Genomic DNA, 7,298 nt, shown 5'->3' with positions numbered 1-7,298 from the left:
TACTGGAAGGTGGATGCCAAAAGATGAACCAGTAGTTAGGACACTGTCCTTGAACTTGGGAGACTTGGATTCCACTTGCTTCATCTGTGTGTGACCTTGGACAAGACATTTGGTGTATTTTTGCCTCAATATTGCATCTGTGTAATGGGGAATCTTGGTGCCCCACCAGAGAGCAGGGGAAAGTAAAGTAGGGTGGGAAACAATTGTCTTACCTGCCCCAGAGACCTCCTTTGCTCCTGCCCTGCCCTGGCACCCACCTCTGAGAGCTGGGTGGCTGTGGGCTGCACTAGCTCAGCTACTATGGCCAGGTGGTGTGTGGCTGCTTCTGGTGTGACAGCAATTCCATGGCCCCCTCAAAGTCTGCACCAGGAACTGGTATGTCTCTCTCCAACCCAGTTATAGTACTGACTGAGAAACCAACACTTCTTACCTCTCGGGAATGATTTGAGGTTAAATCCTTTAAAAAAGTGTGAAACGCTCAGGTCATACCGGATGTTGGTTCATTGAAATATATTATAACATATTTTCAGAGTAGAGTGTAATGCCCACTATATCCTGCTTCCTGGAAGACAGGTGCTGGTTGTCCAGCTCCCACTTTACCCCTCTCTGATGTTACAGCCCAGACATAAAGTTTACACTTCTGTAAAGCAAAACATCCTTTATTTTACCTTTGGCTGAAGGAGTATCCTAATAAAATGCATTGTTGTGAACCTCTTTAATTCATATTTTTTTCAATCAGAACAAGGTTTTCTAAACCAGAAACCATGTGGTGTGACTTAGATCGTTCGTTCCTTTTTTTCAAGAGTTTGCTGAAGTAGGACAAGCGTTAATCAGACTGAAATGTTCTAAAAGGGTTCGCTTTACAGTGTACAGGATTTAACAGTTCATTACGGAACAGGCTCTGCCATTACTGTCATTGTTTGCCAACAACAAGGTTTAAAAAAATTGATGACATAAGTTGATAATGTTAGTTTCCCATGGTCTGCACAGTGTCTGAGCTAAAGCTAGGTCACTCATCATCTTCCAGTCATTCAAACATTGCTGTCTATGCTTGGCCTCTGTCTGGACTGCAATTACTTATTTGGTAAATGGCTTTTGCATTGTGTTCCTCAGCTGCAGAATAGCTACTTTGCTCATGAACTTGCTCTTATGTTGTTTTAAGCCAATCTCTTTACAGTTTCAGCCGTGCATCTCTGATACAGGAATTCTGTTATGCAGTTGTTAAAAACAGATGTTTATAAATCTATTATTCAACCTTTTTTTACTTCAGTCAAAATAGAACATTTCAGATCATGAGTTAGATGTAGGATATATGAGGGTAATCAAGAATCTTTATATAGCCTCAATTTTGTGTCATAAAGAACAGCCAAAAAGGATCCAAATGCAATATTGAAAGCTAGATGGGATTTTATTTTCTTGGTGTAATCTTGCAATCACATCACTGGCCGAAAACAATTCAGCTCAAAAAACTGTATTTAAGGAGATAGAGAGAGGGGGAGAGAGAGAGAGAGAGAGAGAGAGAGAGAGAGAGAGAAATGAATGTGCAGTCACATACATGTTGATATAAAATCTGTTGTGTGGTTTACCTTGTGTACACGGTTTACTTGTATAATTTCAAGGTTATCTAACCTTACCTTTAATCTGCATTTTACATTTGCTACTTATGCCCCTTTTTAATCAGAGACTAGAGCTACACTCTTTTTAAAGAATATGTCATATCTGTCATCTTAGCTGCTCAAGTTAATCTTCAGTCAAAATAATAGAAGCTATGTTGAAAAGAGAATATTTCAAAAACTTGATCAACTAAATTTTAAAAAGCCAGGTGTTTCTTTTGTTGCACATGAGGAACTTACTTCTCTTTGAGACCAATTATGTTGCTACATATTAATTTCTATTTAAACTATACGTTATATATGAAAATAGTTAATAGATCAAAAAAGCTTAAATTTTACATTCTTAGGATACTAAATATAAACAACCTGGGAAAAAAGTGTGAAAGTAGGTTGGAAAAAACATATGGAAAAAGTATTAGCAAACTTTTACTACTAAAAATTCCATGCCAAAAGGTACATTTTCCATATTTTTATTTCTTCTTATTATTTATTATGATTATTTTTATTTGAAAAAAACTTATCAAACATTTACTGCCATCTAGTGGACAGAGAAGAATTAAACATGAACCCTCCTAATCAATGTTGAGCACCTGTTCGCTTGTCTCCTGAGCATGCTCTTTTCATTCTTGGTGATTAGTTAAATAAAATAGCTCATTAATGAAAGCTATGCGGTCGTAAAGGTTGTCAGTCTAAATCAATTGTGTCTGCTTTATTTTCACTTTATCATTATAAAACTCTGAAGTATGGTTAGATATTTGTGTATAAATTATGTTAATGCACTCAGTCCTTAGTATTGTTTCTATAATAAGAATTTAAAAACCCACAAACTTTTCCTTGCTGTTTTGAAAGAAATTGCCTTTTTCTGAAATCTAAAAATTCTGGGTGGTTTAACATAATTGTGCCTGCTAAGTATTTAGAAAAAAAATAGTATTTGTCCAAGTAGCAGGTTTTATTAAATTAAAATCTTGCTAATCTTCCTATACATTTGTTCAGTAAAATGGGCCCTAATTCCAATTTGAGGTCATTGGGTACTTTCCAATATAAAAAAAGAATAAATCAGAAATTATGAGGAATCCCAAGCAATGCACCACAATTTGAATTTGCCTTATGAAGGTAGAACATCTCTGCAAAAACAGAGAAATAACTGGTTTCTGTCAGTAAAAATAATGAAGGAAAAATGCCAATTCCATCATGCCAAATGAAGGCAAATTGTTTTGCATGCAGTCATACAATTCATCTAATGCAACACGGAGGGATGTGCCACATTAGTTTTTCCTGTCTTGAAAACTATCATTCTGCTTGTTATATTGTAAACTTTAGCAGAGCCCGTTCATATCAATATTATTAATCCAAGATAGTCAGAGCTTGTAACGTGACTGGTATTATTACCCTTCCTAACTCCAACTGATATCGTGCCTCTTTCTAATACTCTGACATTACACAGTTATTACTAATGAATTTTTTCACCATCAGCCGCTATGAACCCACACTGGCCTGCTGAAATCAATGTGGTTGCATGGAACATAAGGGGAGGCAAGGTTTGGCATGTGTCTGTTGCTGTCGATAGTACTGATCAGTGGGTACAGTCACCACACAGTGCTTGGCCTAGTGACCTTAAACAGTATTTACTGTTTAAATGCTAAAACAAATCTCTTTCTTGGTCATTGCATTGAGCCTTAGAATGGGAATGCTTGCAAGTGTTTGCAAGAATGCTTACGGATGATGTACATATGCCACATACATATTCTCCTATGACACCATTGTTTCACTATTGCCAATCCCACTCATTCAAAAATCACAAGATTTTTTTTAAATGTTGTATTTTTTCCCCTTGAATTCAAGCATTTCAATCATCACATTTTCCAGCAATTACAAAAGCTAAAAAATTAATATTTTATAATAAGAACTCAACTTCTTGTATAATATAATTCCAGGAGCTAGACCTTCGTGGGGAAAAACCCTGCCAGATATCATAAACCTCACAATACTATTTCAAGAGTTATCCTCATTCCTTTTTCAAGATGCCAGATAACATATTTAATGTAGTGTCAGAGGAGATGGACTAACATATTGCTGAATATGTTGTCTTGCCTGCTCCACGAATGTTGGGTATTTGTTTCTTTATAGCCACCCTGTCACTGTGAGTTGGATCAGGACTGTGCTAAACTCCAGCCTCAGCCACTTTTCTTATAAACTAGCAAACCCTGGCTAACCCTTCATATGGCACTGTCAAGGAATTTGATAAATATCTTGCTGATTATTTATATGACTCTGGCTTATTTTGACAGGTAGATCACATCAGTCCCTCCTGCTACCACTCTTGTGTTTGTAAATGTTTTCCCATAGTACTCAATTGCCATGTTAATGCTCTTGCAGACACTTTCTCCCATAACAACCTGAGTGAATGGTATTTTAAAATCTCTGCTGGAATGTTTAAAAGAAAGAAAAAAGAAAAGCCTCTAATTTATTCAAGAGTTTCATACAAGGGCAGATGAACCTTTTTATGCTTCCTGTCATAGTGCCTCTCATGTTGCCTGTAAACTGCTTTAACTTCTAAAATCAATAAAGGGCATAGCCCAGGAATAGTAATTATGATAATTGGTAGAAGTCTGCTATCAATTACTAGGAAAGGCATGAGCTGTATGAGAAGCTGACAGTATGGGCAAGGCAGTTTATAGAAACATTGGAATATTCGCTTACAGTCAGATGAGGTCTGCTACTTTCTGTGGGTAATCTCTGCATGAAGGAAAAGAAAGTGCTCTGTGTTCTTGGGTTTTGCCTTGTTTTTAAGTAATGTGAGTATTCACTGGTTCTGTTAATTTTCAGTAATAATCATTTTAATCTTTTCCTGTGCTCCAGTTCATGATTTATCCCAGTCCCCTCTCCTCTCCTTTCTCAGGAGGACTTCATTAACCAAGTTGAACCCAGCCAATGCCCAGAAAACCACGTGGACTTGAGTGGAACAAGCCTATACAATCACAGTTCTGAACTGCGATTCAGGAATTCTGTTCCCTCCTTCATTATACAATGAGGAGTTCTTCACATGTAATAGGTCTTTCATTGCCTGTGGAATTGGGAAGAGGCCAGAATTATTCTGTATGCTATATGCAAACATTATAGCTTTGCCCATAATGGAAACTTAGGTTATGTCAAATTAAAGTGATAGACAATCAATGGTTTAAGCATATATTGTCTGCTAAGAATGTGAGTTACACATATGTGTGCATGTACATGCACACACACGCAGACACAAATAGGACCTCAGATTATTTATGGGAAAAAGTTGCAATTCTAAAGCAAGGTACCCTAACTACTAAATTCTGCCATTACAGTGATGCTACCATACCATTTTCCACTTGGTTGTAGGGCATCAGAAATGTGCCCTTCAGAATGAATGCATTGCAGCTAGGGAACAGTGTGTACTGCCATCCAGCCATTAACTCTTCTTGTCAGTCCAATTTCATGATCTGGACGTAGAACATTCATACCTGAAGGCATACTCTGTGGTAAGTTAACTCCTAATGGGGAAAAATCCTATATTCCACAGAAGTAAGTCTGATCCTACAGAATGTCTCGTGATCTACTGACTGCAATGTTTTCCATGAACCAGCGGCTTCATCCACCATCTTTTATAAAGGGATCCTTATGCTGAAATGTCATTATTTCCACAAACAGTCTTCCTACTACAAAGCTTTGCAGTGCCTCAAGAACAGGTCCCATATAGTGCAGAAGTTCAAAGTGGATAGAAGCGGGAGTACTCATGTCAGCCCTCTAATCTCAGAAGAGCAGAGGCTAGTGCCATTAGGAAGGGAAAGGGAGTAATTGGCAGGATCTTTGGAACAAAACTAGAATTAGACTCTGTCTGCTCCTCCTTCTTCTTCCCAACCTCTAAAGGAGGCATTCAGCAGAAATGACGATTCCCTGTTTGCAACCAATGCAGTCCTCTGCCACTGTCTTAGTTTGTATAAGGGGCCTCTGATAGTGAAAATTTGGCTCTCTGCTTCCACTCACCAAAATCTTCCCTGACCTTCACTATGCCCTCCAACCTCCTGAATAGACTTATTGAAGTTCACAAACTTAGTAGGGACGCAGGGCTGGATTAACCCTTTAGTGGGCCCTAGGCAAACAGACTTGTGGGACCCCAGCTGAAGATGAAATTTTGATATTACTTTTTTCAGTTAATAATTAAAATATGTAAAATAAAGACAACTGGGCCCCTTCTTCACTTAGGGCCCTAGGCATGTACCTAGTTTGCCAGTGCATTAATCTGGCTCTGTATGGACCTCCTGAATCCCAAACAAGTCAAAAAAGACTAGGCAGTCTCCGGTGGCTTTAGAAAATATTTATCAGGGACTAATAAACCTACTTCTACAGGGGTTTGGCCTTGGCCCCTGACAGATCTCCTAAGTATTATAACTGTGGGGGAATGAGAAGAGATATGGCTGAGGTCTGTCCAGATTTAATATAATTTAATATAATCTCCTTATTTCTTCCGTTTTCAGGGCATGCCTTGAGACAGTTTGATTACTTCCTTACCCCCTGAACTCTTCAAATAATAAAAAAAAATGAACTGTAAGAATTATTTATGCAGCTTTAAACAGCTGGTTACCTATCTGCTAGATAGAATTCCACTCACATTTCAGATTTTATAGCCAAAAATGCTACCATTTCATGCAGTGATCCTGAATTGTAAAACTGAATCCAGTGTTAGACATTTTATCTGGAGTTCAGACATGTATGGTTTTATGATCAAAGCTCAGTTAGTATTTCCAGACCCAAAGGGTATTTTGAAATATCAGAAAGTGATTGTTGTCACAGATAATGGCGTAGATTTACAATGGTGTGTGTTGGATCACTTAGCCTTGCCAGAAACAATCTAAAAGTAACTATTTTCAGGGATCTTGCTCTACAGTGTATTGTGAGTGTGCAGTAATTTCAGACTACTTGAAAAAACTGATGACTTGCTCAGGTTGAAGGGGCAGATTTGTGCTGATTAGTATCTCACTCTCTTTGTAGCCCCTGTGTTATTTAAACTTTATGGCCTCCAATCACAGAACCATTCCCATTAGGGCATTTTTACCCATGCTTCAGGGTGGGCAGGGGGAGACATTTTAAAGTGGCTCTTGGAGGCTGGTCTAATTATAATGCCCACAGTGTCTCATGTATTCAGTGTCCTGCATTTCAAAATGGTGACATGGTCACTTAAACTAAAGCTCATTCAATAAACTTCAGTTGAAGTGCCCCGTCACCATTTTGAAATGCAGGGACACTGAATACACGAGACCCCGCAGCTTGCTTGACCGTTCTGATTAGAATACTCCAGCAGACTTGATTAATTGCATAATCAGAACACGATGGAGTACGTGTATAGGTGCCCATACACGTTCATGGACTTCAACAGGCTTTGAGTTGCAGCCCATATCGCCTGTGTTAGCCTAATGAAGTTAAGGCTAGATTCCTGTTTAGAACGGATTAAAGATGCACTACGGGCACAGAAAGCCAGAGAGGTGAAGAGGGGATGTTTTTAAGTATGTGTATATTGCATTGCTATTGCAGAACTAGAATGAATCTCTTTCAGTTGTGCCGTTCCTTTTTCTGGTGTTCTGTATTCATACGGTAGCACTGACCACATAAAATATGAGAGCAGTTGCAGCTATTTCATACAATTTTTATATCTGGGCTTTT

Source organism: Gavialis gangeticus, unplaced genomic scaffold, assembly GCF_001723915.1.
Source record: "Gavialis gangeticus isolate Ggan-Ray unplaced genomic scaffold, GavGan_comp1, whole genome shotgun sequence".
Taxonomy (NCBI): domain Eukaryota; kingdom Metazoa; phylum Chordata; order Crocodylia; family Gavialidae; genus Gavialis; species Gavialis gangeticus.
This window is presented reverse-complemented; position numbering follows the sequence as displayed.